The 12,286-nt window shown below is 37.8% G+C and overlaps 1 protein-coding gene and 1 pseudogene across 1 annotated transcript in view; both read left to right on the top strand.

Moving 5' to 3' along the window:
- Window positions 1-12,286, top strand: part of ZSWIM6 (zinc finger SWIM-type containing 6) — a 215,812-nt gene that overhangs the window by 14,576 nt on the left and 188,950 nt on the right. The window lies entirely within an intron of this gene.
- On the top strand, window positions 55-1,023 carry LOC141407003 (ATP-dependent RNA helicase DDX25 pseudogene; annotated as a pseudogene).

Here is a 12,286-nt window from a genome sequence, read left to right on the forward strand (position 1 = left end):
CAAAGGCCTGGATTGTATTGCATTTTTGCTTTCAATAATGACTACAGTGGGGGGGAAAAAGCCTTTAAAAATACTCTATTCATTTTAACAATTTGTAGCAAAGTACTTTTATTTTAAAATGGATGAATTTTTTAAAAAGTACAGATTCAAGTTTCATTCAAAATTTTCACTTTTTAAAATTTTTCATAGTTTATATTTTAGATGCGTTAGACAACAATTGGTGATATAATAGCTAGTAACTATGAGTTTATTTAAAATTTACTATTATGTAATTGGGTCTGAATTTGTTTCAGTAGCTCATAGATACTCTGTGTGTCATTTTGCTGAGTGAATTGTACCCATCCCTAAATTACCAAGTTACGCAAAGAGGCGCTGACCCTGAACAACATCTGGCAGTATTATGTGTTGTGCAAGAACAGGAAAGACAAATACCAAGCTCTGTGCAGCATTTATGGTGGCATAACCATTGGCCAGGCCATCATCTTCTGTCAGACTCATCGAAATGCCAAGTGGTTGATTGTGGAGATGATGCAGGCTGGCCACCAGGTGTCTTTGTTAAGTGGAGAGCTGATCATGGAGCAGTGAGCTTCCGTCATTCAGAAGTTTCAGAATGAGAAGTTTCTCGTAACAACAAATGTTTGCACTGGAGGGACTGATGTGAAACAAGTCACCGTTGTCGTGAACTTGGATCTCCCTGAAAACCAAGCAGAGGAGCCAGACTATCAGACCTGCCTCTAGTGCACAGTGGGGACAGGACAGTTTCAGGGAAAAAAGGCCTCACTTACAACATTATTGAAGCAAATAAGCTGTATGTGCTTATGAAAATCCAGGATCACTTCAGCTTTAAGCAGCTGGACCACGAAGATGTGGAAGAAATGGAAAATATAGAATATTAAAGGGAAAACTGTATTGTTTGTGAAAATATCCTAATTTATGGTAGAATGTCCTGGTGAGTTTTGAAGGTAAGTTTTCATGTTGAAAACGTCCACTTTTTTGACATGAAACTCACAAATGGCAAAATAAGTGTCATAGTACTCTTAGTTTTAAGACCTGAAGTCTTTTTGAAACCAAGTTGATGTTAAGCATGTGGTCTTTTCGAATTAAAAAAAAGCAAGATTTGCGCTGGGCGCGGTGGCTCACGCCTGTAATCCCAGCACTTTGGGAGGCCGAGGCGGGTGGATCACGAGGTCAGGAGATCGAGACCATCCTGGCTAACACGGTGAAACCCGTCTCTACTAAAAACACAAAAAATTAGCTGGGCATGGTGGCGGGCGCCTATAGTCCCAGCTACTCAGGAGGCTGAGGCAGGAGAATGGTGTGAACCCAGGAGGCGGAGCTTGCAGTGAGCTGAGATCATGCCACCACACTCCAGCCTGGGCGACAAAGCGAGACTCTTCTCTCAAAACAAAAAACAAGATTTAAAAAGAAAAGAACATAATTTGTATTTTTAAAATAGCATATGTGTGATGAGTCTTGGTGGTAGTGGGTTCAGCCATGGTGGATTAAGCTTTGAAAAACACAAAAAATTCATGTAGCCATATTTAGATATAGAGACTTCTCACCCCTACCTCCATTCAGGTATTTGTACTTCATTGGGCTGCCTATTTAATGTCCTTGAATAAAAACTTTTCACGTCTTGATTTTCCCCCTTCATACTTCCTGTTAAAGATAGGAAATATTACAGTTCAGAATGTAATCTGTAAAAGTTCAGCATATGACAGTCGTTTTGGAGATTTATTCACTATCAGATTTTTAAACTGCCAGTTTAAAAATTTATGAGTTGCTGTTTTCCTCTTTGATCCTTTACAATTGTGCAACAATTAATTTTCTCCTCTTTTGTTTTCCTTGTCTTAGAATTGAGCTTTGAACCCAACTCTTTCAGGAAGACTTATTTAATAATCCTAAAACATTCTATGTCTTAGATTCATACTGTTTCTTAAAAATCTGTAATAGTAAACCAGATCCATTTAGATAATCTGGCTTCCTTTCTTGACTGAGGGGCATTCTGTCTTTTCAATGAATGTGGGTAGACCTTCTGAAATTCTGTAAGGGATTGTTGTGGAGACTGACCCTTGCCTGATTCATGATCTTTTCCAAATTTGAGAACACAACTGTGGAACTCATCCTTAATGTAAAAATTAGAGAAAATGAGGGACAGTTTCTTTTTATGAGAAAGCAGAATATCCTTTGTAGGATTGTAGATTTCTAAGCATCTTTGATGGAGGAAGCATCAGTTGTCTAATCAAATTGAATAAAAATATGGAGTGCTAACAGATGTAAAAATACTCTACCATACACTGTTATGCAGTAGTCATTTTGAATTTATCATTGTTTAGCAGATATTTCTAGTCTTGTTTTTTTGGGGTGAGAATTACAGAGCATTTAAATACAAAGTCTTTTTTTGGAGTGAAAGATGAATCTGCTAGTTTGAAAAAAATTCTGGCAAATTTTAAATCTAGAACAGCCAACTACTGTATTAACAGTGCCAGTGCATTATATGCATAGTAGACATTGAAATGTCACTTGGATGAATGATAGCCGTAGAGTATATGCCAGTCCTGTGGGTGTCTGCATGAAATTCTCTTAATTGAAAAAAAATAGCTCCAGTTTCTAATTTCTGTTTGATTTTCTGAATCTGAATTGCTGTGACTTAGTCTTTTAGGAAGGTGAATAGGAATATGACTGCTGGATAAGTAGGCTGGTTTTCAGTACTGGGTTTGTCATCAATATATTTCTCCAAATACTGTGTAGGGTTTCTTTTTTTTTCTTCTTATTTGAAGAGGCCTTTTCTTTAAGCTTGTTAACTTGCTAATAGTAGCATCAGCCCAAAAGCTATTCTGAAAGCAATTTATTTATTAGACGATTCCAACTTCTAAACAGAAAGTAACTTGAATATTCCTGTATAGAACAGTACTTTTGGGTCACCTAGAAAAATAACTTTGAATTATAAATGCCTTTGTGGGATTAAGTGATTGCTTTTTCCTTCTATTTGATACTTCATTTTTAAAAGAAACTGGTATAACTAAATTTAGTTTTTACAAACTCTCCCTCTCACAGATGACATGCAAAAACACATATAACTTCAGAATATCCCACAAGATCGTACACGTTGTGAAATGACACTAATTAGTAGGAATGGTTTACTAAACTGGTCTCCAAAATGCTGATGACTTTCTCTTGAGGTAGAATTTGTTTAAGACTCAATTTGCATAAAATGGGGTATACCAGAACAGTTTTTTGAATAATAATTTAATAATAGGGCTGTACTCTCAGTACTTGGCCCCTGAGACGGATGGGTTATCCAGATGTTGGGTGACCTCCCGTTTGTCCAGTCAATCTTGGCTTACGTCTCTTTTCCATACAGTCACCTCTTTCACTCGTAGAAATGTTGCCGTTTGGATAATAAAGTCTATGATTACCCTAGCCATACATCTTGTTTCTCAGAAGGAAGAGGGCAAGATATAAATCAGTTTAGAATTGTGCCCTGTGTGCACTTGTGTGTGTAGGGAGAGAGAGGGAAGATGGTGTTTTTTGGGATTGAAAGGTGACCTTTGGCTTATTTCTGGTATCCATCAGTGGGCTCTCCTCAGTCTTTCATATAGGAAATACATTTCTGTCTGGGTTATTCAGACCAAAATGAAGCAGTTAAGAGATTCTCAGTCTCCATGGGTTTGATTCACCACCCCTGACTTTTTTTTCCCTCAATTTAAAGATATGTATATTTTATATTCTTACTCGAAGTTGTATTTTAGCAGTCTTAGATTGATGTTCACAGGTACTGCTTTCGTTTTAGATACTTGCAGTTAGCCACTTAAGTAATGTATCATTTGCTAATCACATGGTCAGGAGCTTGGGGAAGATATCTGAGCCATTAGGAGGCATCTTGTCTTACTATCCGTGTGCCTATAGGCAGGACACCTACTGGCTCTGGACTTCCTCAAGTCCTTATAAAATGGGACTAATTATACCTTTATCACCTCTATCATAAGCCTGCTAAGAGGCTCACATGGGAATACATGAAAGTATTTGCATTCTAAATAGTACACAAAAGGGAAATACATTGTTACGCATTGCTCCAGTTTTACCTAATTTCCTTCATTTGTTACTTTCTTCTAGTTTTCTGTATTTTTCAAAAATTCTGTAATCATCATATATTGATTTCATAATTAGAGAAAGGAAACATTGTTTTAAAAGAATCTGTCTTATTACCATTAAAACACAAATTTCTCTATCCACAGATTTATTTTTGTTAATAGTTTATTATAATTGTTGCCTGATCTAGTGCAGCTAAACAGAGCATGTTTTATTCATCGAGGTGTATCATGCCTTAATGTCTTAGTTTCTCCCTTGTTTTTGACCCTAGTGACTGATGAATTTTTGTCTTCACTTGGAACTCTAGAATTTGCCGAAAATGGAAAAGGGATAGCTAAAATTAATTCTGTGTTATTCGTGTGTAGAATGGACACTTGTGGATTGACCTCATCACTTAGGGTTTAGTTTTCAGACTTCCCTGAATATGTACCATGGCAAGTGGAAGACGGAAGAAGATAGAACAACTCCTAGATTTGTGTTTCTGAATTCCTTATGTGACTGTACTAAGATCTACATTCCCTTCTTTTGGAAACTTTCATTAATAAATGAAGATAGTTGGTTAGCATTTCCCCCAATTTAAAGATTTACAAATAAAGTATTCAGAAAAATAGTTTCAAATACAATTTAAAGGGCTTATTATGAACTGAAATCTTGTGTTTTTTTCAAAATTTTTGGGTATTCTCATAAGTTCTTGCCTTGGAAAGCTGTGGTGATATGACCCAGACTACCTATTCCACATTCTATTTTTGCTATCCACAGTTTAATATTTTCAGTGACGTTTAGACTGGATTAGCCATCACATCATGCATTTCCCCCCTTTCTGACCTGTTTGTGGCCTTTCTGCACTTCTAATTTGTACCATAGAGCGCCATTAAAAAATTTTAATGTGCTATGTTTGTACACACATGCATGTGTAAGAGTGGACTTTGTGTATGTATAAGAGTGTTAATCAGCTTGCAAACTTTGGACAGGCAGGGCTCAGCTCTTAGAATCTATATTGCAGCCAGGATGATGTTGTCCATAACTACCCTGTGCAGAACCTTCAGTGGCGTCCCTTTGTTCAGAGGCCTGAAGTCATTTATGGGTGTACGAGGCCCAGCATAGTCTGGCCTTGACCCTCAGCCACCTTCGGTGCAATGTTCTCCCTTGCTTTTCAGATGCGTCCAGGCTGCCCTGCTACCTGCCTTTGCCCATGTTCTTTTTTCTGTCTGGAATGCTCTTCTATGCTTGGTTCATGCCCTAATTGTCATCTTGGCTCAGAGAAACAATCCTGGCAACAAATTACCTCCTTTGTAATCCTAATCATAGTTTTTTTGTGTGATTTTTCTTTTTTGGATTGTCCTCCCTCATGAGATTGTAGGCTCCAGGAGGGCAGAAACTGTAAATATGTGTGTGAATATGTATGTGTACATGTGTTTGTATCCATGGCTACCAGTACAACCATTTGCACATAGTTGTCTCTCAATAAAAGTTTGTTGAATAAATGGATGAAGGAAGTGGTGTTTTCCTTTGGGAATATTTTCATAACTCTCCAGGAGGAGGCACGCTATTCAGTGGTTCCATCTATCTATTGCTCCACACCTATCACACAAACAATATGCCAGTTTGAAAAATACAGCCTAGTTTTGTGTTTTTGGCACTTTGGGTCACTCCCAGATTTTCCAAAGGTACACTTGCATTCACCTTTATGTTTAGAGGCACTTTCTTAGAATCTGAGTTTAAGAAACGGTATGCTGTTTTAATTATAGTAAGTACTTTATCAAGGTCAGTTGTCTTGGAATGTGGATTTATATGACAGTCTGATACATTCAGTTTGGCATGTATTACTGGGAAAAACCAAACAGTGCTGTTTGCAGCCAAAGATTGCAAGATGGTGGCACATGTGTAGTTAGAGCAGGAGACTCCCTTTTGCTCTCATACATAAGTCAGTTCTCTTCTTTCCTGTCTTCTCAGTTCTCTTGGATGAGCAGCTGTGTTTGGTCATGATGGGCAAGGCACTGACCTTGGAGCTCATGTGCAGGGTTACTGTGGGCCATAGCAAGTCTGCCTGAACTTTTTTTTTTCCTTATCTGTTAATCTGTGCATTCTTGCTTATGCTTGAGCTTTTTTCCAGTTTGTTTTTAATCTTTGCTTCCTCAAGTTAACGTAAGTAGCAGGGTAGAATGATCTGCCACATAAAGTCATTTCTGTCTCAAAATGGTCTTGGAGAAACCTGAAGTTTTTCAGTATCTTGTTTGGGATGAGGATTGGCATGAGCTCTCATTTGAAACATATTTATTTGCCATTTTATATTGTTGCAGCTCAACATATTGACCACCTTTTGAGTAGTACCAGTTCTGTGCTTTACAAGCATGATTTCTAGCTCTCATAACAACTTTGAGGAGAAGGTATTCTCATTCCAAGGCTGAGGAAACGGATATGAGATGTTAAGTCATTTGTCAGGAGCATCTGGGAAGTCTGTGCTAGGCTTGAACACCTAAGCCTCCCAGCTCTTAAGTGGGATCATGTTGTACTTTGTTTTCCAAGTGTTGCTAGAGGCAGCTTGTCATTTTGCATATGTGTCATTCACAGTCCTCCTTGGTCTGTGGTACCATTCAGATTTAGTGGCCTGGCCTCCGAGCAGTGTTTCATTATTTCTGAATGTATATGTTTTGTTTTTCTTCCTTGATAAGTAGTAATGGATGTGTAGCGCGTTCATGATATAATACCTTCTTGCTCCTTGGAGCTGATACTACACTCAGTTGAGGGTGACTTTTTCTTTGTTGGACGTTTAAAAATAATTTCAGTCACAACATTTAGTGACATGAATACTTTGACTTGAAACAATGACCATTTTCTCGATTTTAGTGGGAGACTTGGGGCAATGTATGTAGGACATACTTCAGAGAGAGATTAGTGTAACAAGCTGTGTGAGGCAGTAGAGGCACACACACCTCAGTTACTGGAAGGCGCAACTTCGAGTTCTTGTGGATTGTGTTGGCAGCCCTGTAGACAGATTCAGCAGATGCTGTGGACATTCTCTTACTACCAAATTATAGCTTAAAGACCTAACTCTTAGAGCAAGCCTTAAAATGTGCTTTCCCCCTTTTGTTTTAGGAAACTCTTCTGTTTGCTGATGAGGAAAGGTTATCTTTCCAGGCAGCATTCAGGAATGGTCTTTTGAGTGTTTTCGTGCCTTCTTGTGACCTCATTCCTGCTGCCATCATACTTATCCCTGCTCAAATTAGTGAACCGCTGGCCTGTTCAAGTTTATTCCATAGCTGGATCTGCCTGTAGCATTTGCAGTTTTCTGTGTAGACTGGGCACAAGTTAAAAGCTTAGGAAGTCTATATAACTCACCATAATTTTAGCACTTCAACTTATTAAGGTACATGTTTTGGTTATCTGATTTATAGAAGTACCATGTAAAAGTCTACCTATGGTATACAATTGCTGAAATACTGAGTAAGCTCTGCATTTTATGACCAAGTTACGGGATGAATAATTACTCTCTGGAGTGAATGGTTCAAAATGAAATAACTGTATGCCTTAGATGTGACGTGACACCAGATGTATTTAAGCCCCAAAGGTATGTAATTATCTCACTACTCTTGCACATACACACAAGTACATTTATGCTTATGGCAAGAGTTTTATGTGCAAAAGAAAACTCACTTTCTGATAAGTGAAGGAACAGTCCATTATTTTTGAGGGGCTCAGAAGTTGTTTGATATTAGAGGCTCCATTTCAATCCCCCTGCATTTCTTTAGGGTCTAATGTAAATTCATACATCACTTGATTCTAGAGTAAACAATTATCATACCCTGGATTTTAAATATTAAGGACAGTTGAGGGAGTTTCTCAAAGCACCATTTTATGACTTATAGTTTGCCTCTTGTTATAGATTCCATTCTTAGACTGCATTTTAAAAATATTTCCTATTAAAGGTTTTTCTTTTTATTTATTTTTCGTTTCATTCCATAGCACTTTGGATAATATACACCTCAACTAGGTATTCATTCTATAATGCAACAGGCAGTGATCATTGGGGGCTTTCTTAGGGGCTGCCTACCATGCTACCTCTGGCCTTGCTTACATTATTCACCTAGAGTTATCCAAACTCAGTAAAAATATTTCAATGACTACCTTTCTCAGTGATCTATTCTCTGACATGTTAAACTATGTTTGTTTGACCTCCAGAAATAAAAGCAAAAAGAAAAACAATAAAACATTGGCTTCACCATGCACTTGGACACATCATTTTGTTTCTTTGGTAAGACTCCACTGTGTCCTCAGAACACTTAGCAAAGTGCTAAATATAATATATGCCCAATATAACTATGTTGACAATAGAAAATTAATTGAAATCATTTTTTGGAGTATTACCTGTGTATGTTCATGCTTGCTTTTAGGTCTATTATTACTATTGTTATTGTTTATACTTTAAGTTCTAGGGTACATGTACACAGCGTGCAAATTTGTTAACGTATGTATACATGTGCCATGTTGGTGTGCTACACCCATTAACTCGTCATTTACGTTAGGTATGTCTCCTAATGCTATCCCTCCCCCTACCCCCCACCCCACGACAGGCCCTGATGTGTCATGTTCCCCTTCCTGTGTCCAAGTGTTCTCATTGTTCAATTCCCACCCATGACTGAGAACATACAGTGTTTGGTTTTTCTGTTTTGCGATAGTTTGCTGAGAATGATGGTTTCCAACTGCATCCATGTCCCTACAAAGGACATAAACTCATCCTTTTTATGGCTGCATAGTATTCTATGGTGTATATGAGCCACATTTTCTTAATCCAGTCTGTCACTGATGGACGTTTGGGTTGGTTCCAAGTCTTGGCTATTGTGAATAGTGCTGCAATAAACATACATGTGCATGTATCTTTATAGCAGCATGATTTGTAATCCTTTGGGTATATACCTAGTAATGAGATGACTGGGTCAAGTGGTATTTCTAGTTCTAGATCCTTGAGGAATCGCCACACTGTCTTCCACAATGGTTGAACTAGTTTACACTCCCACCAACAGTGTAAAAGTGTTCCTATTTCTCCACATCCTCTCCAGCACCTGTTGTTTCCTGACTCTTTAATGATTTCCATTCTAACTGGTATGAGATGGTATCTCATTGTGGTTTTGATTGGCATTTCTCTGATGGCTAGTGATGCTGAGTATTTTTTCATGTGTCTGTTGGCTGCATAAATGTCTTCTGAGAAGTATCTGTTCATATCCTTTGCCCACTTTTTGATGAGGTTGTTTGTTTTTTTCTTGTAAATTTGTTTGAATTCTTTGTAGGTTCTGGATATTAGCCCTTTGTCAGATGAGTAGATTGCAAAAATTTTCTCCCATTCTGTAGGTTGCCTGTTCACTCTGATGGTAGTTTCTTTTGCTGTGCAGAAGCTCTTTAGTTTAATGAGATCCCATTTGTCAATTTTGGCTTTTGTTGCCGTTGCTTTTGGTGTTTTAGACATGAAGTCCTTGCCCATGCGTATGTCCTGAATGGTATTGCCTAGGTTTTCTTCTAGGGTTTTTATGGTTTTATGTCTAACATTTAAGTCTCTAATCTATCTTGAATTAATTTTTGTATAAGGAGTAAGGAAGGAATCCAGTTTCAGCTTTCTACTTATGGCTAGCCAGTTTTCCCAGCAGCATTTATTAAACAGGGAATCCTTTCCCCGTTTCTTGTTTTTGTCAGGTTTGTCAAAGATCAGATGGTTGTAGATGTGTGGTATTATTTCTGAGGGCTCTGTTCTGTTCCATTGGTCTATATCTCTGTTTTGATACCAGTATCATGGTGTTTTGGCTACTGTAGCCTTGTAGTATAGTTTGAAGTCAGGTAGCGTGATGTCTCCAGCTTTGTTCTTTTGACTTAGGATTGTCTTGGCAATGCGGGCTCTTTTTTGGTTCCATATGAACTTTAAAGCAGTTTTTTCCAATTCTGTGAAGAAAGTCATTAGTAGCTTAATGGGGATGGCATTGAATCTATAAATTACCTTGGGTAGTATGGCCATTTTCACAATATTGATTCTTCCTATCCATAAGCATGGAATGTTCTTCCATTTGTTTGTGTCCTCTTTATTTCATTGAGCAGTAGTTTGTAGTTCTCCTTGAAGAGGTCCTTCACATCCCTTGTAAGTTGGATTCCTAGGTATTTTATTCTCTTTGAAGCAATTGTGAGTGGAAGTTGATTCATGATTTGGCTCTCTGTTTGTCTGTTACTGGTGTATAAGAATGCTTGTGATTTTTGCACATTGATTTTGTATCCTGAGACTTTGCTGAAGTTGCTTATCAGCTTGAGGAGATTTTGGGCTGAGACAATGGGATTTTCTAAATAGACAATCATGTCATCTGCAAAGAGGGACAATTTGACTTCTTCTTTTCCTAATTGAATACCCTTTATTTCTTTCTCTTGCCTGATTGCCCTGGCCAGAACTTCCAACACTATGTTGAATAGGAGTGGTGAGAGAGGGCATCCCTGACTTGTGCCAGTTTTTAGGGGAATGCTTCCAGTTTTTGCCCATTCAGTATGATATTGGCTGTGGGTTTGTCATAAATAGCTCTTATTATTTTGAGATACGTTCCATCAATACCGAATTTATTGAGTTTTTAGCATGAAGGGCTGTTGAATTTTGTCAAAGGCCTTTTCTGCATCTATTGAGGTAATCATGTGTTTTTTGTCTTTGGTTCTGTTTATATGCTGGATTACGTTTATTGATTTGCGTATGTTGAACCAGCCTTGCATCCCAGGGATGAAGCCCACTTAATCATGGTGGATAAGCTTTTTGATATGCTGCTGGATTTGGTTTGCCAGTATTTTATTGAGGATTTTTGCATCAATGTTCATCAGGGATATTGGTCTAAAATGCTCTTTTTTTGTTGTGTCTCTGCCAGGCTTTGGTATCAGGATGATGTTGGCTTCCTAAAATGAGTTAGGGAGGATTCTCTCTTTTTCTATTGATTGGAATAGTTTCAGAAGGAATGGTACCAGCTCCTCCTTGTACCTCTGCTAGAATTCAGCTGTGAATCCAACTGGTCCTGGACTTTTTTTGGTTGGTAGGCTATTAATTATTGCCTCAATTTCAGAGCCTGCTGTTGGTCTATTGACAGGGATTCAACTTCTTCCTGGTTTAGTCTTGGGAGAGTGTATATGTCCAGGAATTTATCCATTTCTTCTAGGTTTTCTGGTTTATTTGCATAGAGGTATTTATAGTATTCTCTGATGGTTGTTTGTATTTCTGTGGGGTCGGTGGTGATATCCTCTTTGTCATTTTTTACTGCATCTATTTGATTCTTCTCTTTTTTCTTCTTTATTAGTCTTGCTAGCAGTCTATCAATTTTGTTGATCTTTTCAAAAAGCCAGCTTCTGGATTTTTTGATTTTTTGGAGGGTTTTTTGTGTCTCTATCTCCTTCAGTTCTGCTGTGATCTTAGTTATTTCTTGCCTTCTGCTAGCTTTTGAATGTGTTTGCTCTTGCTTCTCTAGTTCTTTTAATTGTGATGTTAGGGTGTCAATTTTAGATCTTTCCAGCTTTCTCTTGTGGGCATTTAGTGCTATAAATTTCCCTCTACACACTGCTTTGAATGTGTCCCAAAGGTTCTGGTATGTTGTATCTTTGTTCTCATTGGTTTCAAAGAACATCTTTATTTCTGCCTTCATTTTGTTACATACCCAGTAGTCATTCAGGAGCAGGTTGTTCAGTTTCCATGTAGTTGAGCGGTTTTGATTGAGTTTCTTAGTCCTGAGTTCTAGTTTCATTGCACTATGGTCTGAGAGACAGTTTGTTATAATTTCTATTCTTTTACATTTGCTGAGGAGTGCTTTATTTCCAACTATGTGGTCAGTTTTGGAATAAGTGCGATGTGGTGCTGAGAAGAATATATATTCTGTTGATATGGGGTGGAGAGTTCTGTAGATGTCTATTAGTTCCGTTTGATGCAGAGTTGAGTTCAATTCCTGGATATCCTTGTTAACTTTCTGTCTCGTTGATCTGTCTAATGTTGACAGTGGGGTGTTAAAGTCTCCCATTATTATTGTGTGGGAGTCTAAGTCTCTTTGTAAGTCTCTAAGGACTTGCTTTATGAATTTGGGTGAAGAGCCAGAATGTTAACTTGGTTTTATAACTAAGTGTTTGAGAACAATACATTTAAAACTTTAAACTTTTAAAAAATATAATTTACAAGTAATTTGTAGAAAAGGATAGTAGA

This window comes from Macaca fascicularis, chromosome 6 (genome assembly GCF_037993035.2).
Source record: "Macaca fascicularis isolate 582-1 chromosome 6, T2T-MFA8v1.1".
In the NCBI taxonomy this organism is placed as follows: Eukaryota; Metazoa; Chordata; class Mammalia; order Primates; family Cercopithecidae; genus Macaca; species Macaca fascicularis.